Below are 26888 nucleotides of genomic sequence, written 5' to 3' on the forward strand. Positions count from 1 at the left end.
TACCACCTTCCTCATCTTTGCTAAGAGGCGAGAGATTGGATTCACTGACATTGCTTTTTGAGATGCTAGATTAATAATGTGAACAAAGCATCCATTCTGTGGCCCCAGTTCAGCTAGTGCGACTGCATTTACAATATTTCTAGCGTTGTCAGTGGTCACAGGAATCATTACATTATCCCTCTCCAACTTCCACACTGCAACTACTTCCCTTAGCTCTTCCCCCAAGTGTAGACTGGCGTGACTACTCTCAAGGGGACGTGTTTGAAGGACATGACTTTTTATCTCCCACTCTGCCGTAATGAAATGAGCCATTACAGTAAGGTAGGTCTCTGTAGCTCTAGACGTCCAACTGTCTGTTGTTAGAGCAACAGACCACGTTTCTGACAACTCGCTCTCAAGTTGTTCTTTTATTTTTTTGTATAAGGCAGGTATTAATGTCTGGGCAAAAATGTGTACGGGAAGGAATAGTGAAGCGGCGCGACCACTTTAAACATGTTTCTGAACCCTGCATTCTCTACTACAGAGAAGGGTCTCGTATCTGCCTCTATGAATTTTACTATCGCTGAGTTCCTTTTTTATGTCTCTATTTTGGTTTGGTCAGGGTGTGAGTTGGGGTGGGCATTCTATGTTTTGTTCTATGTTTTGTACTTCTATGTGTTTGGCCTGGTTTGGTTCCCAATCAGAGGCAGCTGTCAATCGGTGTCTCTGATTGAGAACCATACTTAGGTAGCCTGTTCACACCTGTGTTTGTGGGTAGTTGTTTTCTGTCTTTGTATTCTGGCTCTCTTTTGTTGTTTTTTGTCATTCAGTGTTCAGTTAATTTCATTAAAATTACGATGAACACATACCACGCTCTGTGTTGGTCCTATGATTCCTATTACTCCTCATCAGACGAAGAGGAGAGTCGTTACATGAGTTGATTTCTTTAGCCGTACCAGAGTCAGCCGACTTATTGTTGCCTGAATGCTGTGTGGGAGTAATGGTTGCCGTTAAATTTTTTTGCCAAGTCCCACATGAGTAGTCATGTTACTCGTATTGCCACTCGAATAGGCTATCAGCAATGAACAGAGCCTACCATGTTGTAGAAGTTTGATCCACCACTCGGTGGAAACCGAAAAGTTCCCAGACGGCAGACCTGAATGATACTGGAGCGACTTCTAACATTGGCTCGCCAATGATTGCAATGTTTCATTTAGCTAACTGCTAATTCCTTCATAAACTAATTGCTGTTTCAACGGTCTCTCAGCTCTGTTCTCACTGGAGTGAAATAACTCCTGAGCGGAGCTGCATATAGCTACATGACGAAACATGACGAATCTTCTTTTTTTAAAGACAACTTTACTTTACCACTTATCTCTGTGGATATTTTCCCATGTTAATTTATAAGCCATTGGTTTATGCAAATATATATTTTAATGATTATATATATTATATTATTATTATATTATATATACACACAGTTGACATCGGACGTTGACATATTTGCAAACTATAGTTTTGGCAAGTCGGTCAGGACATCTACTTAATGCATGACAAGTAATTTTTCCAATAATTGTTTACAGACATATTATTTCACTGTATCACAATTCTAGTTGGCCAAAGGATACACTAAGTTGACTGTACCTTTTAGGGATAGGGGGCAGCATTTTCACTTTGGATGAATTGCGTGCCCATAGTGAACTGCCTCCTACTCTGTCCCAGATGCTAATATATGCATATTATTATTACTATTGGATAGACAACACTCTGAAGTTTCTAAAACTGTTTGAATTATGTCTGTGAGTATAACAGAACTCATAGGGCAGGCAAACTTCCAAACAGGAGATGGAAATTCTGAGGCGAGTTGATTTTCAACTCATCGCCTATTCACATCCCAATAAGATATGGATCTGTTCGCACATCCTACGCCTTCTACTAGATGTCAACAGTCAGAACGTGGAATGAAGCCTCTAGTGTGATATGGGGCCGGATGGGAGGGGATTGACTCACTGGTCTGGCAGAATGCCAGTTCCTGGTTATGCGCAGTACTCATTATATCGCCTTGCGTTCCATTACTCTGTAGACAAAAACAAATGCTCCGGTTGGAACGTTATTGGATATATATATGATAATAACATCCTGAAGATTGATTCTCTACTTAGTTTGACCAGTCTATTCGACATGGAATATAATTTTTTGAAGTTTTCGTCCGAGTTCGCCTGGACCAACGCGAACTTTTGGACATGTGAACTAAACGTGCTAGCAAGAGTAGCTAATTGGACACTAGTAATGGACATTATCGAAAAAACAACGATTTATTGCGGAACTAGGATTCCTTGCACTGCATTCTGATGAAAGATCATCAAAGGTAAGGGAATATTTATGATGTAATTTCGTATTTCTGTTGACTCCAACATGGCGGAGACATATATTTACGTCTGAGCGCCGTCTCAGATTATTGCATGGTATGCTTTTTTCGTAATGTTTAAAAAAAATCTGACACAGCGGTTGCATTAAGAACCAGTGTATCTTTAATTATATGTAAAACATGTTTCTTTCGTCAAAGTTTATGATGAGTATTTCTGTTATATGACGTGGCTCTGTAATTACTCCGGATATTTTGGAGGCATTTCTGAACATGGCGCCAATGTAAACCGAGATTTGTGGATATAAATATGCATATTATCGAACAAAACATAAATGTATTGTGTAACATGTCATATGAGTGTCATCTGATGAAGATTATCAAAGGATAGTGATTAATTTTATCTCTAATTCTGCTTTTGTGACTATCTTTGGCTGGGAAAAATTGTGTTTTTTTGGATTTGGTGGTGATCTAACATAAACATATTGTGCTTTCGCTGTAAAACATTTTAAAATCAGAAACGATGGGTAGATTAACAAGATGTTTATCTTTCATTTACTGTATTGGATTTGTTAATGTGTGAAAGTTAAATATTTCAAAAAAATATTTTTGAATTTCTTGTGCTGCCTTTTCAGAGGAATGTTGGGGGGGGTTCCGCTAGCAGGTTAAACAGCTTGGAAAATTCCAGAAAATTGTCATGGCTTTAGAAGCTTCTGATACACTTCAAATTGACGTCAATTAGCCTATCTGTGGATGTATTTCAAGGCCTACCTTCAAACTCAGTGCCTCTTTGCTTGACATCATGGGAAAATCAAAAGAAATCAGCCAAGACATCAGAAAAAAAGTAGACCACCACAAGTTTGGTTCACACGTTTGGGAGGAATTTCCAAATGCCTGAAGGTACCACATTAATCTGTACATACACCATGGGACCACGCAGCCGTCATACCTCTCATCTCCTAGAGATTAACTTATTTTGGTGGGAAAAGTGCATATCAATCCCAGAACAACAGCAAAGGACCTTGTGAAGATGCTGGAGGAAACACGTACAAGTTTCTATATCCACATTAAAATGAGTCCTACAATGACACAACCTGAAAGGCCCCTCAGCAAGGAAGAAGCCACTGCTCCAAAACCGCCAGAAAAAAATCCAGACCTCGGTTTCGCAACTGCACATGGGGACAGAGATCGTACTGTCCTCGTCTGATGAAACAAAAATAGAACTGTTTGGCCATGATAACCATCGTTATGTTTGGAGGAACTTTGCTGCAGTAGGGACTGGTGCACTTCACAAAATGAATGGCATCATGAGGATGGAAAATTTTGGATATATTGAAGCAAAACAACAGTCAAGAAGTTAAAGCTTGGTCGCAAATGGTTTTTCCAAATGGACAATGACCCCAAGCATGCTTCCAAAGTTGTGGCAAAATGGCTTAAGAACAACAAAGTTAAGTTATTGGAGTGGCCATCACAAAGCCCTGACCTCAATCCTATAGAAAATTTGTAGGCAGAACTGAAAAAGCGTGTGCGAGCAAGAAGGTCTACAAACCTGACTCAGTTACACAAGCTCTGTCAGGAGGAATGGGCCAAAATTCAACCAACTTATTGTGGGAAGCTTGTGGAAGGCTACCCGAAACGTTTGACCCAAGTTTATCAATTTAAAGGCAATGCTACCAAATACTAATTGGGTGCATGTGAACTTCTGACCCACTGGGAATGTGATGAAAGAAATAAAAGCTGAAATTAATCACTCTACCATTATTCGGACATTTGATATTCTTAAAATAATGTGCTGATCCTAACTGACCTAAGACAGGTAATTTTTACTAGGATTAAATGTCAGGAATTGTGAAAAACTGAGTTTAAATGTATTTGGCTAAGGTGTACGTAAAATTCCAACGTGTGTGTGTGTGTATATATATATATATATATATATATATATATATATATACACACACACACTACCGTTCAAAAATTTGGGGTCACTTAGAAATGGCCTTTCTGAAAGAAAAGCCACATTTTTTCCATTAAAATATCATCAAATTGATCAGAAGTACAGTGTTGTCACGGTCATTGTATGGAGGAGACCAAGGCGCAGCGTAGTAAGCGTACATCTTCTTTAATTAAAGAAAGAACACTGAACAAACTATCAAAACGAATCGTGAAGCTAATATGCGTAGTGCAGACAAGCAACTCAACATAGAATAAGAACCCACAAATACCCTAGACAAAATGGCTACCTAAAATAGGGTTCCCTATCAGAGACAACGATAAGCAGCTGCCTCTGATTGAGAACCAATCTAGGCAACCATAGACATATAAACACCTAGAATTACAAAAACCCCTAGACAATACAAAAACTAAGCGAACCACCCTCGTCACACCCTGACCCAACCAAAATAATAAAGAAAACAAAGATATCTAAGGTCAGGGCATGACAAGTGTAGACATTGTTAATGTTGTATATTACTATTGTAGCTGTAAACAGTTCATAAAATATTTGCCATCTATAAGCGTACAGAGGCCCATTATCAGCAACCATCACTCCTGTTTTCCAATGGCATATTGTGTTAGCTAATCCAAGTTTAGCATTTTAAAAGTCTAATATATATATATATATATATATATATATATATATACAGTGGAAGTCTGAATTTTACATACACCTTAGCCAAATACATTTAAAATCAGTTTTTCACCATTCCTGACATTTAATCCTTGTAAAAATCTACATCGATAAATATTTCACTTTCTCTGGTCATAGGAACAACATGAATTTGTGCATGAGGAAGATATGGTGCGACTCGCGTTTTACCATCCGGTGGAAAACGATGTCGCCTTCAGCTGGTCAGTCTCATTGGAGGAAAGGAAGGAGAGAGCAGGGACCGGGAGAGGCAGACCCTCTGCTGCTATCTCCCTTTCTCTGCTGAGACTAATGGCGTATTCAAAACAAATGGGAACCCTGCACTTAATTCTAACAGAACAGGTGAGGCTGGCTACAGTGCTAAAGAGAACTCTAGGGTTATGTTTGTTATCTTTTCATTTAGAGAAGTAGGACACATATAATGTCAAAGTAAAGTAGAATCTTGTTCATGATCTCCATCTTCATCAGGTCTCAGGAATATTCCTCTGTTACCCAGGAAGGCACAGTGTCATCATCATGAATCAAGTAAGATCCCTTCGCAATTCCACCCCCTCCCTAGGTAAAATATTCATCTTTAACGTTCAGAAGATCTTCGTCATCTTCTCTGGAGGAATTTTCCTGGTAATTGTTATCCAGTAGAAGCACAGTGTCATCAGCATGAATCAGACGCTATCCATCCCCTCCCTGTTCTAATTCTAATTTTCAAACTCGTCTCCACACTGATTGCTTCTTTGAAAGGAATGGAGGGTTTAATAATAATAATAATAATAATAATAATACAACACAGTGAGAAGGAAAAATACTCATTATCACACCACATCAGATTACCATTATTCAGTTTCTCCAGATGTGAATTAATAGTTTTCAATCCAATGAATGCTGAGACGTTCATTTCAATAGTTTAATAAATGAATTCTGGGACGCTCATTTCAGTCAGGGTTGCTGTAATCATTATACTAAGGCTGATTGTGCTATAGTGATTTGCAGCAGCAGGGTGCTGTATTAGTCATTGTCAGAGTTCAGATAGCAGTTGACAGAGTTATTACATTGTCATTATACACACACGCACACAAACAGGCACGCATGCACACACACACACGTGCGGACGCACACACACGCGTGCACACACATAGTTGTCAGCGTTACTAACCTAACGAGAGATTCAGGGAAAATATCTACAACACCGCATTGGACTAAATATGAGGAAAAGGATATGATGTGAAGTTGCTATTTGAAATCCATGTAATTTTGGAGAGACACCTGTGTGTCTGTGTCTATTTGTGTGTGTGTGTGTGTGCGTGTGCATGCTTTGGTGTGTGTGTGTGTGTGTGTGCATGTTATTTTTATTGAATCTTTATTTAACTAGGCAAGTCAGTAAAGAACAAATTCGTATTTACAATGACGGCCCACCCCGGTATGAGAGTGCGTGAATGTATGTTTCCTCATCTTTGATTGAAACACTTCCCATGCAAGCAGATGGTAAGGTGACAGATGGGACGGTTGTTGAATAGTCCTTCAGGTATTTACCACATCAAAGCAGCTCTTCATGCCTTGTCTTCACCTGGAAGAGGTCACAACCACGGTGTAAACGACACGCTCTCTTGTTTTGCTGGGGAGTATTATCTTCTTACAGTGACAATCATAGCAAAACTGTTTGAGTTTGTGAGGGTCTCTCCACAGCAAGCCATGTGTGAAATGCACGCCCCATATTCTTCCTCCGTAGAAAGGATTTGACACATGAACATAGACCAGAGCACACTCACATCCTCTTCCCCTCTCCCCCTCATCTGTTCGCTGCTCTTCCTGTCACTTATTAAAGTAAAGCGGAGGCCAGCGTGTTGGATAAAGAAACACACACCATGACCCTCTTGACTTACTTAAAACACGCTCATCATGCCACGCAGCCCACACACCATTACTGTCAAACACCTACCTACCCTATATCTATATTTATTGTCCAGCTTCCAGCGTTGCTGGCCCACACTGTCAAAATCACATAATCTGTGTGTGTGTGCGTGTGTTATGGACTTTACTTTTGTAAGCGGATACACATTTTTATGTCCCACAGAATGGACATAACAGAAATTAAACGTTTGATGTATGTGTGTCTATAGTACTCTTTGTACATCCCAAAAATCTGACTTGTAAATATTGACAAGTTTAAAAAAAGAAGCGTTATAGATGTTTTGTGAAATGGACAAGCTTTTTGGGGTGAACATATAAGTGTAACAGTAACAGACATTATGTCCGTCTCCTCACCCCGACCTGGACGCGAACCAGGGACGCTCTGCACACATCAGCAGTCACCCTCGAAGCATCGTTACCCATCACTCCACAAAAGCCACGGCCTTTGCAGTGCAAGGGGAACCACTACTTCCAGGTCTCAGAGCAAGTGACGTCACCGATTGAAACGCCACTAGCGCGCACCACCGCTAACTAGCTAGCCATTTCACATCGGCTACATAAGCTTGTAAGTCTTAGGTCAAAACATGGATTCCCAATTCGAAGGCAAGGCTTGGCCGGTACTGACAATGAAGAGAGAACCAATTATAGACTATATAAAAAGCTTTATGAAAGTGGTTTCATCTGGAAATGACTAACTTTATTTGTGCATGCTCAGGTTGACTTTTACACAGAGTCACCTCTTACTAATTTCTATGAGTCCCATATGAGTAATCCAAACCACTATGCTATGGCCTGATGTGATCTCACTTTACCTCTAGCACGTATCCTTATGAGCCATAAATGTACTAGAAGGGCATTGCGATGGCGGTTAACAGTGGGCAGTAACACAGTAAAAATCGCTGATGTGATGTTTAATCTAGAGCAGTATTGGACTGGGCCAGAGTTTACATTGACACCCTGATGTCTCATGTCTTAAACATTACTGTCACGGATTTCCCCCGGTAAGCTGCTCATTCCGTTCGCCAGCTCCGGAGGTCTACGTCACCAGCCTTCTAGGTGCCACTGAACTGGAGCATCACCACCAACCCTGGACTGTCTTGTCTAATTACACACACCTGGTTCCCATTCCCCCTGATTAGAAAGTGTAAAAATGTGCCCTCTGTTCCCCATTGTCCTTGTCAATAATTTTCCTATGTACGTTGGTCTTGTGAGTACCTGTGCTCTGTTTTATTTGGTTTTTGGTGCTACGTGTATTTTTGTGCACTTGTTGTTACGGGTCTCATCCCATTAATTATATTAGAGGTTACACTTCGCTCTTTTGTTTTGGGGCGAGATTTAAAAATCCCTATTATGTATTCCTGAACCTTTCTCCCATCCTTATGCAATCTGACAGTTACAGTATATTAAGTTGATACGTTCGACATTTAGGATGTCTGTTGGACACACACACACACACACACACACACACACACACACACACACACACACACACACACACACACACACGATAATGATCTAGAATACAATAATTCCATCTCTTCCTTTAAGGATGTGTTCTGGAGGCATGCGCAGTAAGTCCCGGCATGCAGTGTTTTCTCCCTCTGCACTGTGACTGTCGAAGCCTGTCGTAAATTCTTCCCTTCCCTTGTCTGAGTGGTTTCAGAGGTAGCAAAGAGAGTACCCAGTAAATCTCTTATTTACATTGCTATGTCAAAGGTTCTGGGCTAAGTCAGTGGGGCAGTCTTTCTGGGCAGGGAGTACATCAATATAGGGGAGCTATGCTCTGGGATAAGGATCCATTATCAAAGGCCAGTGCCCTTGAGTCCAATGTTGTTTACATACTCACCTCAACGTAACATGACTCAACACAGAGGAGAATCCCTCATGACCATGGCGTAGAGCTACAGAGATACACAAAGGGGAAGTTGTGTTCACATAACTGCAGGTGGACGCTGGGGTTGCTGTGGATCAATGTCCTCTTAGAGAGCCGGTAGAACCCAACCACTGCCGGGCTGTGTAAATGTATCCCTCAGCCTAAAATAAGCTCTGGGAGAAGACATAATAAGATTGTCCCATATTCTAAATAAACTCCCATATCAATAACCCAACTCAATTAGGTTCAGGCTCCAGGTTTAGTACAGCCAGCCGGCCGGGCGTGGTGAGGCTGCAGCAAACATTACTTTGAACATGTTCTGAATGGATCTGCATAATTGTACGCATGCACAGATGCACACACACGCATGCACATGCACGCACACGCACACACACACACAGTCGCCCCCATGGGGTCTCTGAAATAAGAAACAGTCCCCCCTCATCCAATTCTGTTGAAAGTTTTGCCTGAATCTGTGATGATGTCTCCCCTCAATTGAACAGTGTAGAAAAATGCATTGAATGAATAGGAAACATTTTTCACCACGAGCAGCGATCAGAGTTTACCACATGTTTTTTTACCATTACATCATTGGGCAGCTCCACTTATAAAACTACTAGAGGATTCTGAGAAAATGTCAATAAAAATTGATAGGCACTCAGCACTTAAAGTCAGCATACAAAGGCATTGCACAAGTTGGTAACATTGACTCAAGTAAGTATCCACTGATTCAAGGATTACATTTAAATTCTGGATCAGATTTCAGTACTTAACTTTGTCGGACACTGAGAAGTTGCAGCGTGTACATACATATTCTTTATCCCCGACTGCCCCTCGTTATTTCATATAGCATTATTGATTACATTGTTATATATCATATAGTGAATATAGAGCATATTTTCAATAGCCTTTCTGTAGAACGGACAGTCAGACAGAGCTGTTAGAGGAGAGCTTCAGCATGGATTACAGCGTGAGACTCACTCTTTAATTGATGCGATTACGAGGTGCTGAGAAATGTCACAGAGACATTTGAATTAAGTCTGGTCTATAATTAAAAAACAACGTAATCGCCACTCATAAGCATCTCTCCAGCATCGGTAGGCTATCAGGTCATTCTCAACCATACGTGAACTCTTCAAATTCAAGCCCAGTGCCCACGTTGTCTCTTCTCTCAAATGTCATTTGACTCGATTCACATTAATCAGCGTCTACTGTCCCCAGAACAAAAGACAAAGTTTTTGGTGTGTAAATTGAAGGTTTGGGCATCCAGATAACTCTTTTCACTTGAGGTTATAAAAAGTGCAGTATTTATCGCATTGTTCCGTTCAGTAAGTGCATTTCGGGGAATTCAGTTGATTTAATGTGGTGAAGCTCTCACAGCACCTATTTATAATTGTTTTGCACATTCGCTACATTCAATTAATTGAACTAATGAAGAATGAGAACCTCTGATTTACCAGAATGCAGGGAAAATTGAAGGCAGTAATATATTTCTGTAACTTTGTATAATTCTACAGCTTTGACTACAAGTAAGTGATAATTCCCGAGAAGCTGGTGATTGGAAGATATTGGCACGGGTGTTGATAGTCCCTAGATGAAGTTGACATTTACATTTACATTTAAGTCATTTAGCAGACGCTCTTATCCAGAGCGACTTACAAATTGGTGAATTCACCTTCTGACATCCAGTGGAACAGCCACTTTACAATAGTGCATCTAAATCATTAAGGGGGGGGGGTGAGAAGGATTACTTATCTTATCCTAGGTATTCCTTGAAGAGGTGGGGTTGAGGACTGGCAAAACGTGCCAATATATCCTCCAAACACCGGCCTCTTGGGCATTATCACTTTTATACAACCCAGTTACCAACATATGAAAAATATATATTTTGATACATTTATTCATACTATTTAATCTTTCCTTGAGATCTAGCCCCGAAACAAATCTAGGGTTGCTACGCAAGCCGGCTGGTTGTTTGTTCTATGGGTTCGGTTGCCAGATACGACCCAGTCGTTAAGTCTTTTGATCTAAATCTATGGACGCGACCCAGTCGTTCTGGCAACATTCTTATCTCTTGTTTGGTAGCTAGCCAAGTTCGGCTAACACGGTCACATCAAACATCCATACCTAATGATAGCGATTTCACCTTGCATAAAAACTGTGCTCTCTAGACAGGACAATGTTCAGAAGAGCTTGCCAACTACACAGCTAACACAATCACTTCAAACTGAAACTGGAATGACAGCAAACGAGCTACATTTACTGTTTTTCTATTTCTTTGTATACAGTATACACATACAACTTATGTTGATTCATGATTTCGGCTGGCGGTGAAAAGCTGGCTGCCTGTCTGTCTCATCTCGACTCCCGACATGTTCATTACTATGGGACAGCTGGAGATCAAATTTCCATATGTTGCAAATCTTCGCTGTTGAAAACCAATTTCTAGTCTAAAGGAAATGGGAGATAATGTCCAGATGCTTTTTACAGTGGAGATCAAGTTTATAAATTGCCTGGCTGAGCTGACGAGACAGTGGTTTGCACAGAAGGATTGATCATAGATTTAGCTGCAGGTAACTTCTGGAATAGACACTGGTTTTAACCAATCTGTATCCAGAGTTAGACCCACCCGTTGTATGAAATAACAAGTAACCTATTGCAATAAGGTGAAAATAACATGTTCTTATCTTACCTGCACTGTTTACAGTAGTGCCTGTGCATATGAAACTCCAACTCCTTGCCACCCTGAATGCACTACACTACAGACCAAGATTCTTTGGGTAGTCAAGTGAACAGAAAAACAACAAAAGTTCCTAACAATTTATCCTCACAATACCTCTGCATTCCTAGAAGAGGCTTTCTGGCCTAGTTTAGGAGGATTAGCAGAAGACCGCACAGCCCACGTTATCTTAGTGCAGTTTGTCTCCTCTCCCTAGAGAGAGAGAGAGAGAGAGTAGTGCCCATAACTCAGAACAGTAATTGTCTTTGCATCCAGCAGGCCTACCAGGGGTGTGAGCAAACCCCTCTCCAACTCCAACCCCTTGTGTCTCTTTATCCCAGCTTTCAATAGGGATGAAGGATTCATAATTCTGGTAAGTATCAGACTCTCAACAGCCAGGATTCAGTTTAGAGGAGATGAATCAAATGATGTCCTGGGTATAAAAAGATAACATACAAAAAGAGAGAGAGCAAGTGCCTAGATTTTGCCTCTATATCACGCAACCTACATCATCTACATCACACAACCTAGAGTATGATCAAATCGAGTCTCTCAAATCCACATCAAATTGATGTTAATAGCAGAATTATTGACTTGACCCCAGCTTTTTACACCCATCCAGGTCACCCGTGATTCAAGTCAGTATTCGAGGTCCATCTATGTCTGCGGATGAAGTGGAAACCAGCACTATTGACAACGTTGAGTGCTGTTATCTTGAAGTAGGTTTTGGTTTTGCTGGATGGATGGATGGGGATGGCAGATGGGTGTAAGCATCTGCCTCTGATTCTAAAGTTGCAATTTCAAATCTAGTGATAGTTTTTGTTTTAAGCCTATCCCAAACCTTAACCCTTACCTTAGCCATTCGGAATTAATGCCTAACTTTAAGAAGTTTGAGTTAATGCCAGAACTTAACCCTAACCTTAAAAATTCAGAGTTAATGATGAAACTTAATCTTAAAAACTTTGAAATTTGACGTTTTGAACAACTTTAAATTCTGACGTGATATTGTGAGAGCTGGTAGGATGCAACATCGGGGGTCCTCTCTAACCTCAAGGCTACCTGACATACCACTCCAATTTCCTGATTTATTTTTTTAAACATGTAGATTCAATGCATTTCTATTTAAGGAAAACACAAAGATGTTTAAAAACATAATTCCATTGTGGTCCTCTTAAAAAAAAAACATTATTCATCAATGAACAACAACTTAAAGATGGAAAAGGAATGGAGTTGAGTCAGTTTGTAAAATTCAGTATGGTTTGAGAGGAGGGCGGATCGATGGTACGGTACAGCCAGGGAGAAAGTCTGTCAGACAAGCCAGAAGATCTTCATCAGGGCCCATCGCTTTGTCCGAGGTTTCTTGGTTCCTCCACAGTAGCCTCTCCAGCATAAGTAGCTGACCCACCTGGGTGATGCTTCAGCTGGTGATGCTTCAGCTGTAAAGTGCCAGAAATGCAACCACACATCAGCAGTGGTCGGAAACAGTCTCTCTGCCTCTTTGACGCCGCAGTCTCCACCTTCCAAAAGGCATGTGAAACCAAAAAGCCGTAGCTGCTGCTACATGTCTTAAATGCAAACGTTAGCCACCCAGCTAGCTAGCTAGCCAAAGCAAGCAAACACATTTAACATTGAATACATGTAACTTTGACATTGAAGACTACACTATTTATGTGATCAAAACAGAGATTTAAAAAAAATGTTTTTATAAAAATAACAGTACCAGATCCTGCCACGACACCTCTGTTGAATCCATAGGGTCTGCATCCCTCCACCGCTAGACACACAAACTTCATCTAACAACCCTTGCACAAAGCAAAGCAATCCCTCTGGCCGCAAACGAGCCAAGAATCAGCAAACGAGCCAAGACCCCCAGCTTGCTCGGCGAAAAGTTCACTCACTCTTTAGTTTCGGCCGATGTGACTGTAGTGCACACAGCCTCTTTCCAATTGTGCCTGTTTTCATTTAGCTCTCTTCTTTCCCTCTCTTCGTCCCAAAACAACCCGATCAGCACTCTGCGCAATTACAAAACGGATTGAGGAAGCAGGAGCCTGATTTAGCAGACTGCAGGGACTGCCACTTTCTATTATCTTTGGATCTGTGATGATTTATGCTTTGTGTGTGGGTCTCTCTCTCTCTCACTCTCTCGATCCTCACATGCTAAGATCTCTCCTCTCTTCTCTCCTTTCCCCTATAGAGTTTTTCCTGGCCGGGCCTCCAGCCCAGACTCCACAATACCAGATGTCTGATTCTGAACAAACGGAACCACCAAAGAGGAAGTCCTTGGTAGAGAATCAGAGCATGTAAGCTGAGATAGTGTTTGATAAGCTTCATACAGCACAGGGGAAGTAAACAATGGGAATGGGGATGGAAAGCTGAGACATAAGAGGGTGTTCTCTCTAAGGGATCTTTGCACAGTATGAACAATTTACCCAATTATTATTCTATATACGGTTACAGACAGAAGGGACCTGGTATGTTTCTACACCTGCTCAGTGTCACAAGATGGCTTGTAATGGAAAACATTTTCAGAGTACTTGTTTCGTATCTCAAGGGTACATACATATTATGTAGAATAATGGTCAATTCTACGTGTGAAACTGTAATCAAAGTATTCTTACTACGTGTATTCACACGTTTCTGTATCGGGGGTTTGAAAAAAAGACACTAAATTGTTTAGCCCGACTTGTCTTATTATCTTAAGGGTACACATTGTGTTAAATGGTAACAAATAATATTTTTGTATCTGTAATCAATGTGTTGTAAATGCTTGTACACTAAAAAAGACACACAGCAGTGTATTTGATTTATATCTCAAGGGCACAAAAACCACTCACTATTTAGACTAAGACCAATTGCATTTGTGAATCTGTAATCAAAGTCTTAGTAGATCTATGTACACATTTTTAGGGAGGTCTGAGAAGAAACATCAAACTGTGTAGACTATTAGAAATACATTTGAAAAGTTCAAAACATTGAAATGAATGACAAATGTAATTTGTGTGATTTTCTAACCAATATAGGTTAAGCCTCGCTCTACACATTTGACACACACATCTCCAAATGTCCACTGAGATCTGTGACCTAAAGTTGAAAAGGATTTTTAGATTTGAGCCATTGGCATCCTAAACCCTGCTACCCACAAGGCCTATCTTACTTCCTGTTCCTTCCAGGCAACCTGCCCTACCCAGCAGGCCATGCTATTCCAGTAATTGAGTGAGTAATGGACTTATTCCACTGAGTGCACTTTATACCAGGCTGTAAATCCCAAGGCAAAATGGCAGATTAGAAGAAAAAAGGTAAGAAAAGAAATAAAAGCTAAATAAATTCCATAGTACTGCTATTCACGCACAATAAATCAAATAAAGGTCTCAGTCAGTTTGTGTCAATCCTGTCTTCCCAGCATTGTCACTCTTCTGGCCGACGGTCAGCAGCCATCTGCGGCTTTCTGCGGTCGTCTGGAGTTATTTGCTAACAAGACAGTGGGTAAGTATCTGAAATGTATCCTGATGATCATAATCAATTTTATTTCCCTCTCTTTTCCTTTATTAACTCCTAAAAGTCTAAGCTAACATATGGAATTGTTATATGTTCATACCATGGATCATTTAGCTATTTGATTTTTAATGTTTGGACCACTGTAGGTATCAAGAAAATTTAAAAAACTATATATTTGATCAAATATTGAATTTGGCCTTTAGTGCTAAAGCCCATAGAAATGCATTGAATAACATATTAATACACGGCAAAATAGACAGTAAAACAATTACTCTTAAGAATTAAGGTTTTGAAGTTGTCTGACCTATATCTAGGAGATATAAGAAAGCTCAGGAATTATTATAACTATTATAACTATATTCATACCCTTTGACATAATTGTATGTGTGGGGTACAGAGATGAGGTATTCATTTAAATATCATGTTTAAATACTATAATTGCACACAGACTGAGTCAATGCAACTAATTATGCAACATGTTAAATTCATTTTTAATCCGGAATTTATTTAAGCTTGCCATAACAAAGGGATTGAATACTTATTGACTCAAGACATTTCAGCTTTTCATTCGTAATTCATTTGGACCAAATTCTAAAAACATACAGTTGAAGTCGGAAGTTTACATACACCTAAGCCAAATACATTTAAACTCAGTGTTTCACAATTAGTAGTAGTAAACAATCCCTGTTTTAGGTTTAATAGGATCACCATTTTATTTTAGGAATGTGAAATGTCAGAATAATAGTAGAGATAATTATTTTTTTCAGCTTTTATTTCTTTCACATTCCCAATGGGTCAGAAGTTTACATACACTCAATTAGTATTTTGTAGCGTAGCCTTTAAATTGTTTACCTTGGGTCAAATGTTTTGGGTAGCCATCCACAAGCTTTCTACAATGAGTTGAGTGAGATGTTGCTTCAATATATCCACATAATTGTCCTTCCTCAATATGCCATGTATTTTCTGAAGTGCACCAGTTCCTCCTGCAGCAAAGCACTCCCACAAAATGATGCTGCCACCCCCTTGATTCACGGTTAGGATGGTGTTCTTCGGCTTGCAAGCCTCCCCCTTTTTCCTCCAAACATAACGATGGTCATTATGGCCAAACAGTTCTATTTTTGTTTCGTCGGACCAGAGGACATTTCTCCAAAAAGTACAATCTTTGTCCCCATGTGCAGTTGCAAACCGTAGTCTGGTTTTTTTATTGCGGATTTGGAGCAGTGGCTTCTTCCTTGCTGAGTGGCCTTTCAGGTTATGTCGATATAGGACTCGTTTTACTGTGGATATAGATACTTTTGTGCCTGTTTCTTCCAGCATCTTCACAAGGTCCTTTGCTGTTGTTTAGGGATTGATTTGCACTTTTCACACCAATGTACGCTCATCTCTAGGAGACAGAAAGTGTCTCCTTCCTGAGCGGTATGATGGCTGAGCGGTTCCATGGTGTTTATACTTGTATACTATTGTTTGTACAGATGAACGTAGTACCTTCAGGCGTTTGGAAATTGCTCCCAAGGATGAACCAGACTTGTCTACAAATGATTTTAATAAATACACAGCTACCTCTCCAATTGACTCAAAAGATGTCATTGAGCCTATCAGAAGCTTCTAAAGCATTTTCTGGAATTTTCAAAGCTGTTTAAATGCACAGTCAACTTAGTGTATGTAAACTTCTGACCACTGGAATTGTGATAGTGTTGGAAAAATTACTTGTCATGCGACTTGACCAAACTATAGTTTGTTCACAAGAAATGCGTGGAGTGTTTGAAAAACAAGTTTAAAGACTCCTACCTAAGTGTATGTAAACTTTCGACTTCAACTGTAATTCCACTTGGACATTATGGAGTATTGTATGTAGGTCAGTGTCACAATTTCTCAATTTAGTCAATTTTAAACACAACAAATTATGGAAAAAGTCAAGGGGTCTGAATACTTTCTGAAGGCACTGTATTTAACCCTCTTCCATACATATATATTTTTTTAAACCGGTACTGACGAGTCCTCTGACACTTGTGGGGGGATGCAGAACAAACAAAACAGAGAGCACCATCGTGTTCGTGAGAGTCTCATCTTTCCATAGAGTGGTTTGTAGGTCATATTACTGTTCAGACGCTACAGAGATTTTTGTGAGAAGAGCGATTTTCAGGATGTCTCCTGGTCTGACAAACAGCGCTGTAGCTCTGCAACTTTCCACCGCAGATGCGGAAGGCGGACGCGGTGGATTGAGATGCTGAAACATCAAGTGACTCATAAGTTATGTACTCGCACTTTTATCGATGAACTAACCTGTTTATTTTTGTTGCCAGAAATTCTGAAAGTAGCTCTCACAATCCCCGGAAGTTGTGTACTGCGTCATCACGTCATTGTTCTCGAACATCTGTAGTGTACACAAAGAGAATAAGAAAATCTCTGTGGTGTTAATGAGCTGTGCACATGCTTGGCCTCCAACCTCATTGGACAATGCTGTGCTGATCTGATCCCGCCTCCCACTTTAACCTTGCAACCTTATCCACCTGTCAATTGTCCCTCGCACGTGGTCGTGGCTAATTCCTGTTTTGTACAGACTAATATGGCAAGCAAGGAATTGTGATAGTATAATTCATACAATGGACAGTTATAACCTATTTAGAGTATATGTTAGTATCAAATGACCTACTCCTTTAAAGTCATGTAATCAGACCCCTTGACTTTTTCCACATTTTGTTACATTGCATCCTTTTTCTAAAATGGGTTAAATATTTTCTCTTCTTAATCAATCTACACACAATACCCCAAAAAGCAAAAACAGGTTGAGAAATTTCTGCAAATGTATTAAAAATAAAAACAGAAAAACCTTTTTTACATACGTTTTTCAGACCCTTTGCTATGAGACTCAACATTTATCTCAGGTGCATCCTGTTTCCATTGATCATCCTTGAGATGTTTCTACAACTTGAATGGAGTCCACCTGTGGTAAATTGAATTGATTGGACATGATTTGGAAAGGCACACACATGTCTATATAAGGTCCCACAGTTGACAGTGCTTGTCAGAGCAAAAACCAAGCCATGAGGTCGAAGGAATTGTCCCGTGGAGCTCCGAGACAGGATTGTACCGAGGCACAGATCTGGGGAAGGGTACCAAAGCATTTCTGCATCATTGTAGATCCCTAAGAACACAGTGGCCTCCATCATTCTTAAATGGACAAACTTTGGAACCACCAAGACTCTTCCTAAAGCTTGTCGCCCAGCCAAACAGAGCAATCGGGGAGAAGGGACTTGGCCAGGGAAGTGACCAAGAACACGGTGGTCACTCTGACAGAGCTCCCAAATTCAACTGTGGAGATGGGAGAACCTTCCAGAAGGACAACCATCTCTGAAGCACTCCACCAATCAGGCCTTTATTGTAGAGTGACGAGACGGAAGCCACTCCTCAGTAAACGTCACATGACAGCCCACTTGGAGTTTGCCAAAAGGCACCTAAGGACTCTCAGACCATGAGAAACAAGATTCTCTGGTCTGAGATATAACTCTTTTGTCTGAATGCCAAGCATCATGTCTGGAGGAAACCTGGCACCATCCCTACAGTGAAGCACGGTGGTGACAGCATCATGCTATGGGGATGTTTTCAATTGCAGGGACTGGGAGACTAGTCAGGATTGTGGGAAAGATGAACAGCGCAAAGTACAGAGAGATCCTTGATGAAAACCTGCTCCAGAGCTCTCAGGACTAGGGCAAAGGTTCACTTTTTCTGAATGTCCTTGAGTGGCCCAGCCAGAGTGTGGACTTGAACTCTATCGAACATCTCTGGAGAGACCTGAAAATATCTGTGCAGTGACGCTCCCCATCCAATCTGACAGAGCTTGAGAGGATCAGTCAAGAAGAATGGGAGAAAGTCCCTGAATACAGGTGTGCCAAGCTGTATTCGCTGCCAAATGTGCTTCAACAAAGTACTGAGTTTCCCTTTAGGGTCTGAATACTTATGTGAATGTGATATTTCCGTTTTTTTCTTTCAGAAATTTGCACACCAAAACAACATTTTGCTTTGTCATTATAGGGTATCGTGTGTACATTGATGAGGAAAACCCCAGATTTAATCCATTTTAGAATAAGGCTGTAACGTAACAAAATATGGAAAAAGTTAAAGGGTCTGAATACTCTCCGAATGAACTGTTTAAGTCTATGTGTTTCTATGACATCCCTTATCATGGAATACCTGATTTGTGCCCTTATAAGGACAAAAGGTGAATGTACACATGGAAATATTTGATTGGGATGGATGATTGAAACAACAGAAAGGTAGGGCAATATTTAAAAAGTTAGTGGGTGAAAGTTTGCAGTATACATGTGTCTAGTGCATCAACAATATGTGTGTTGTGCCCGTGATGCATACCTGGTAAAACACGTATTGTCTATTGAGCAATTTATTCCACAATTCTAACAAAATACACCACTCATCACCTGTTATTACCTCCCCTATATTTGTCAGTTCCCCAGCTCTGTTCCCCGCTTCTGCAATGATTGTTTTTTGGCTTTGTTTTCTTGTATGCTGACGCTGTTCCTGTCTCGTTCCATGTCCATTCCTTATTAAATGTTTGACTCCCCGTATCTGCTTCGTCTCTCCAGCGTCATTCCATGTGACAGACAATTGTCTTCTAATATATTTGTCAGACTAGAATGCCTTCTTTGGCTCACGTCATTTTCTGCTTGCTTCCAGAGAAATGCAGGCTATTGAAAGAGATAAAGAAAACTACAAGTGAGGTCTAATACATCACATTTCAAATGTGTTTTAAGGATGCATGGATTTGATCAATGTTTTCTACGCATTTTAGTTTTCCATGTAAGGTCACGTAGCGAGGCAATCCCACTTGCTTCAGAGCACACGCTCACTACATGACATGAAATGACTGCAGGTTAAAATGAAAGGATTCTGTGCCTTTCTCCGCTGAGAAGAGGACTGCAGATGTTTTATTATGCATGTATGAGCCATACATTGACACGTTGAGTCCGTAACGGGAGGTTTAAAATCTAACTTTGTAGTTTTCAATGGATCTTAAATTCTCTTTCCGTTTCTTCCTCTCTTTTTTTATATCCCAGAACTTTCTCATTGACAAGCCACAAACCACCCTGGGCAAAACATTGGAGTCTCTCACAGTGGTAAAGGAGAGAGAACAGAGAGCTGCTCCCATTTTCCCCGAATATACCACTGAGCTACTCTCACAATTAGAAGGCCTACTGGCCAGACAGCCTATAGCAAAATAAGCAGCCTGAAGTCAAAACAAAGGCACAGCACAGGAAGGAGAAGAAACCCAAGACAAACGCACATGCACACACACACAAATACGGGTCGAAACGTCAAGCAACCTGCCAAGCAAAATATTTTCTGCCGACTTCTCATGCTGATGCTACCATGAGGATGATGGGAGAACTGACCTCATCTGCTAAATATTGTTTTTGACTTGTACAGCAATTCCTCCTCTTTTCTGAGTAGGCCAGTCTACGACGCAGCACAGCGCAGGGCGGTTGTATTCTTTGTACAGGGCTATAAATTAGTGTTTTTGTGGGAGCCCATAACCGTTGCTAAGGGCTGGAGGGGATAGGAGGGAGGGGTGGCCATCGGCCAGTTAAAATACAGATGTCGGTCCGGCAGCGTAATTCCATTCAGCCATGATTTATATTTAGAACACAGCAAGCAGCCACCAAGCCTAACCTGACACTGCCACTGCCACTCCTAGCTCATGCAGGAAATCGAAGTTGACTACAACCTAATGAGAAAAGTGAAACACTGAACTTTTATGAGTCTCTCACACATTTCAGGCCCATAATACCGAAGCTAATCATCTTGCTAAGGAGAGCTGAGGAGGGAGACCCATGCATTAAGAGCCACTTTCCCCATCAGTTCCCCTGGTGTGAAATGTGCATTGTGGAAAAGTTCACTATTTCAATACTGTGGCTTCAGCCCAACATTTGTGTCTTTCCTGGATTGCTTTTGTCAAGTAGTTTCACTGCCTAATATAACACAATGAGTAATTATGTTCAAGTAAGGAATTCCATGTCACTTTGGGATAACTTTTTGGAATAGTCAGAACTTTGAAAGTTATTTGGTAACATGGCACAGAGTCAGCTCATTTTCTATAGTGGGATTATAGACTCTTACTTACAGCCCTACTCCTCTTTGTTCCCTGTGGAGTATAAGGCCTCAACAAGCCCACGCCATGTAAGATGGCCCTCTCAGCTTTTATTTGTTCTTCAGGCTTTCTAGATTCAATAAAATAAATGCAACATTTTGACAAAACCGTACTCCACGCCTGTTCATTTCTACAGTTTTAAATAAAACAGGATGCATTCTGTCCATAACCAATAACTCAGCCTTTTATAATCTATCTGCTTTATAGGCCTATCAGCTTTCTTAATACGCCTGTCCAACTAATGCGTAGACCCATTGAACACACCCCAGCTTTACTCCCACACGCAAGCACGTATACGTACACACACACACACACACCCTTGGCTCCTGATTCCAGTTTTATAAGCAATGGTCAGAGAAGCTATGAATTCTAATCCACCGGCCTGTAAATTGTAGAAGCTAATCCATCAATGCAAAGAGGGAGCGCTGGGTAATAAACACCTGCTTCCTCTTGAGGCATCCAGATTCATCAATGTGTACCGGGGGTGTTTCTGTACAAATAAGATTACATAATGTCGGTATTTGCAAGTAAACAATTCAACAACGCAAATATTTCTGATGACCAGAAAAAGTTAGGGAGGTAAACTGCTGGTGGATAGCAACAGCCGGCTTCTTCTACATAGAATAAATATTTATTTAAAGTTGGTTAATCTTGACCAGTAGACTATAATTGTTTAGTTTCAAACATTTGTTTATTCTCTTATCTGATTAAATGCCTTTCGTTGCTTAAGTATGACCAATGCTCTGCATAGGGCCTGGGTGTCGTTGCCAGCAATGTTATTTCCCTTTCAAGTTTCTTCCCAGCCGATAAACAGGATATTCTCCTTGGACAATGGGGACAGGAAGTGGGAATTTAGTCTATCCATTTGTCTCTGAAGGCTTTACTCCCTGTGCACGTTGGCTCGAGCACTTTCTAATCTTCATGGTCAAGATGCGCCAATTAGAATCAGAGGAAACAGACAATGCCTTTGGAACTGTGAACACGCCAACGCCAGCAGTAAAACAATGGTCTTGACCTAACCCTTGGATAAATCATTACAGCTCTGACAAGAGGGACAAGGCGAAAAATGAAGAAGCCCCAACTGGTATTATTTTCACAATTTAGGTTTACAACCTGGTTCAGGAAAGTACTGAAGTTGCCTCCCGCCGACACACTTGAAAAATGAAGAGGGAAAAAAAGGGGGCACATATAAAAAAACTATGGAACTTTGGTCTCCCTGTTTCCTGGCTTTAAATTAGCTGTTCATGGTCTCAGCTCAGACATAAAGAAATTACATCTTGTAATATTTTCCCTGAGTTGCACATTCCACAGTGGGTGCTCTCAGTGGTATTAATGCAAACTGTGACATGTCTTATTGATCAATGAAGGGAGTGTGCGCACACACACACACCCACCCACCCCTGCACACACAGCACAGGGCAGGTGGAACAGTGGAGACAGACAGTGACAGCGGTGAGGTACTTCTGAGGCAACCCTCTCCTTTAATAAGGCAGATGATCAAACATGTTCTCTGTCCGTGAAAGAAAATATTATTTTAAAGGAGAGAGGGGTTGTGGGGTGGAAAAGGAGATTTGTGTTCAATTTTTTCTTTCATCCAATAGAATAGGAGATTCGGGTTTCAGGGTTGCTTTGGGAAGATTGAAAACAAATGTGGGCCTTTGACACAGCACCACACGTATATATATCTCTCCCCAGCTAGCACATTTGGTTCCTTGGAAGTTGTGGGAATGTATATTTTTGGTATCACATTGGTTGTTGGACCGAAGCCATGAGTTTTATGACCGGTAAAACTGAATCTTTTATAAACGTTCTGAGAACAGAATTGAACGTTTCGCATGTCCTTGGAACGTTTATTTTTTGAGAAAGTTTCACTCTGGTTACTTGAAAGTTTTCTTGGGAGGTTTTTATTAATGCTCTGAGATGGAAATTATATGTTATTTGAAGGATTTTGAATAACTTTCTTAGAACGTTCTCTGAATGTTACAATAAGACTTTAATTAACACTGCTAGCTAATTTTGGGTTAACTTTTATGAATTTCCATTTCAGAGGAAACAAGCACTCATTATGATCAGGTGTGGCCAATTAGTGGGCGTGGCCAACACACATAACAAGATAGAGGATAGAGAGAGTTTTGTTGATGCTGAGAACAGAATCAGTATGTTTTTAATTAGCATTCTTAGAACATTCTCTGAATGTTACTAAAGTGTTCTTGTGGTTTTTATTCAAAGTTGTCTTAACGTTCTCAGAAAAATTTGAGAACATGACTTTAAATAGAACCATGAGGAAACCTGTCAGAAACGTAATGATGAAGTACTGAAAATCCCACAGAAGAACGTTGTTTCTTAATGTTCTTCGAACAATTTGAGAACATTCCCAATCTCAAACCAGTTGGAGAACATTCCTAGAACATTGCCAACATTTTCATTAAATGTAAGAATGTTCGAACATTTAGGAAAAGTTCTGCTAAAGTAATGAAATACCAAGAAAATGTTTGTTTTTTCAAGTTCCTTAAATGTGCTGAAAATGTTCCATAGCTGGACAACACGGAACGTTGTGGGAAGGCTGTATGCAAAATAAGCAGAGGGCAACCACACTCTCACCAAAATCCAAGAGATAAATGGTTCTCAGAACATTATGTGCTAGCCGAGTCTTCTTTCCCCCCCTCTCTCTTTCACTCTCCTCTCTCGCTGACTCTTTCTATCTTTCCCTCTACTCTGTTTGCAGCAAAGATTTTTGTCCTGGCATACTAAAGATGGGAAATCAAATTTCGCCTCCCACCAACACCCCCACGCCATCCCCCAAAAGGAGGCAAGTCTCCCCACAAACAAGCACATAAAAACTCACACACACTTTTACCCGCAATTACATACACTCAGATAGAAACATGCTCTCATTTCGAAGTGATTCACAAACCCTTTGACACTAACACACACACACACACACACACACACACACACACACACACACACACACACACACACACACACACACACACACACACACACACACACACACACACACACACACACACACACACACACACACACACCAACACACACACACACACACACACACACACAGCTGACTCAGCAGGACAATTGCAGCAGTGATCACTCAGAGACAGAGGAACACGTGTCGGTCGGGGGGGACTGACTGACTGGTGAATGACATCAGCCCTGAGGCGATAATAATCGGGTGACCTAGGAGAGAGTGTCTTCACTGTAGCTCTCAACGAACACATGCACAGCAGACAACGTTCTCACACAATAATCAACTATATGACTACTATATATTTACAGTAATAACTCTCCAATCTTAAACCCCCAAGTCAGCCAGACCGAATAGTACACACGCACAGCAGAGTGCAGACTTTCTCACACAATCAACTACAGTATATGAGCAGTTACATATCTTAGAGTAATAACTCCAACCCTAAACCCCAGCCAGACCGAATGGTAGGCTATAAAACACACACACACACAAACACACACAGCGCCGCTATATTATTATGGCAATCTGAATCCAATTAACAGGCAACCCACTCAGAGTTCAACTGCCAGAGGGAGATTCAGTGAGGAAATATCATGGGAGATGAAACAGTGGTGGAGAAAAAAATCAAACAGTTTTTAAATGGAGAGTACTTGGGCCTTTCTGACATTCAACAACGGCTTTGTTCTTGCAGAGGAATAGAGAATGCTCACCTTCCATCCCTTTTTTTGTGTGTGCTGAATTCACACTCCCTGAAAGTCGAGGAATACATGGGCGAAGGAGGACGAGAAGTGAGTCTCTTTCTTTTCTCTATTTTCTCTTTCTTAATCATACTGCTCCGAAGTCATCCATCTGGGGTCAGAGAGAGTTCTGGGTAATCATTGTTTGAGGGATGGTTACTTGAACACATCTGAGGCGGATGGGGGGGGGCAGTGGTGGAGGAGGAGGGGAGAGGGGGGTGGAAACAAAGACACGTTTGCATGGAAGATGTGTCTAATCCCCTGCTGATACATTGACACGGTGGTGGCATATACAGAATAAGAGAATAGAGCATCTATGATAGGTAAAGGCTTGGATTGGATAAACTCCAACAGGATATGGTAATGGAGGAAACGAATGAGTAGCATATGCTGCAGCAGTGAGTGGCTCGACTGCTCTCGAGATGGAGCCCTCTATGAAAAGAGTGTTGAAACACACAGTAATTGCTTTCAGTGTCGTTTGGCATTCTGACTTTAGCGGGTTTTAATAGACAGGGTGGTTTCTGTCTATTATTCTGCCAACATTACTGTTCATTTCGCAGAGAAAGATGGGGAAAACCGGACATTACGGCTTTTAAAACTTGAGAAGCAATAAATTCAAAGTAATACGTTGACTTTCGACAAGTTAGGACAATTGTCCTCCGTGGAAACACTTTGTGCAGCAGGAGTGATGTCGAGGCACACCAAAGTGAATTCTCCTCCTTTCACTTGATAGGAACATAATAAATCATTTCTAAAGGCTACCTTGCTGAAAGCCCTCTGTATAACACAATCACTGCAATTGGTGGAGGAAAAAAATCTACCTAAAAAAATGTAATCAGCATTGCAGCTTACTGTCAAGATGTGCCTCTGAATAATTGAAGATTTTAGAAAAATACCAACTCAAGACTTGAGAAAATCTAGACATTTAACCCTGGCTATCTTTGCCAGGCAGTGATTCCTCTAGCACAGGATTTCTTCTCAGGAAACTTGTCTCGCTCTTTTGCCTGACACTCATACACTCATATTCAAGTTTTTCCTGTGTTGACTGACTGAGAGCTGAGTGTGTGTGTCATTCCCCTTACCCATGGCAGGAAACTGATTTGTGGTGAGAGTTTTGTAACAAAATGGCCGCCATGAATCACCCAAGTAGGTCGACACATCACTGATGGATAAGGTGACTGACTTTACCTACCTCCCGTTCTCACAGTACAGTTCTACTTTCACTTTTTTTTCTAAGACTGCACCTCATAAAGAGAGACGTTTATGGTTTCAATCATAATGTAATCAGCTTTACAATAATGTAATTGGTAAACATTTTTCTGAGGAAACCCGAGAGAAAGACAGGTACTGTCTCACACACACATTATATCTTATGGATACGGTTGGCTCTCTTTAACCTGTCTCCTCCCCTTCATCTACACTGATTGCCTTCCTGCAGCTCCAATGCCAAGTGTAACTCGCATTGTGTCCATGTTAGGACAGCCTGAATGACTAATATGTTTATTTGATTTTTTTTTTTAAATGCATATAGATTTGGCTCAACTATGTGATAACAATGATACACACATTCAAAAGATAATCCAGGATTATTTCCATTGTGGTCCTCATTGGTGGCTGATACCAATTCCTGAGTTTGAGGCTGTCCTAATATGGACACCGTACCTATGGCTCCGTTCTGTGTTCTATGAGATATAACTGATACATGGGGGTGAAGGTGTAATGGCATCCAGCTGTCTCTAGAGCCTGTGGTCCTGACTCCTGACTGAGCTGAGCGATGTGGAGGTGCCACTGACATACAGCGTGACAGATAACTGCAGAGGAGGCAAAAAGAACTGGGCCAAATTCCCTCTGGAGACAGTGAAGATTGCTTGATTGATGCATTCATTAATTGATTGGTTGATTGATTTATCGATCAAATCTTGACTTGTTTGAGCAAACTGCCCATATGGTCAATAACATGGTTTGATTCATGGCATTTGCTTGTACTTTTAATTGTACTCAAGTATGACAATTGAG

The 26888-nt window shown here is 40.8% G+C and overlaps 2 long non-coding RNA genes across 2 annotated transcripts in view; one reads left to right on the top strand and one right to left on the bottom strand.

Annotated features, from left to right (window-relative positions):
• Window positions 1-12550: 12550 nt before the first annotated feature.
• LOC135505771 (uncharacterized) lies at window positions 12551-13622 on the bottom strand. Its single transcript, XR_010450314.1, has 2 exons — window positions 13206-13622; window positions 12551-12921 (listed from the first exon to the last, which is right to left on the bottom strand). It is a non-coding gene; the product is annotated as an uncharacterized LOC135505771 (long non-coding RNA).
• An 11065-nt stretch (window positions 13623-24687) lies between these two features.
• Window positions 24688-26888, top strand: part of LOC135505535 (uncharacterized) — a 45021-nt gene continuing 42820 nt past the window's right edge. Inside the window, exon 1 of the long non-coding RNA XR_010450280.1 lies at window positions 24688-24923. This is a non-coding gene — a long non-coding RNA (uncharacterized LOC135505535). The remainder of the gene's footprint in view (window positions 24924-26888) is intronic.

This window comes from Oncorhynchus masou, chromosome 19 (genome assembly GCF_036934945.1).
Source record: "Oncorhynchus masou masou isolate Uvic2021 chromosome 19, UVic_Omas_1.1, whole genome shotgun sequence".
NCBI lineage: Eukaryota > Metazoa > Chordata > Actinopteri > Salmoniformes > Salmonidae > Oncorhynchus > Oncorhynchus masou.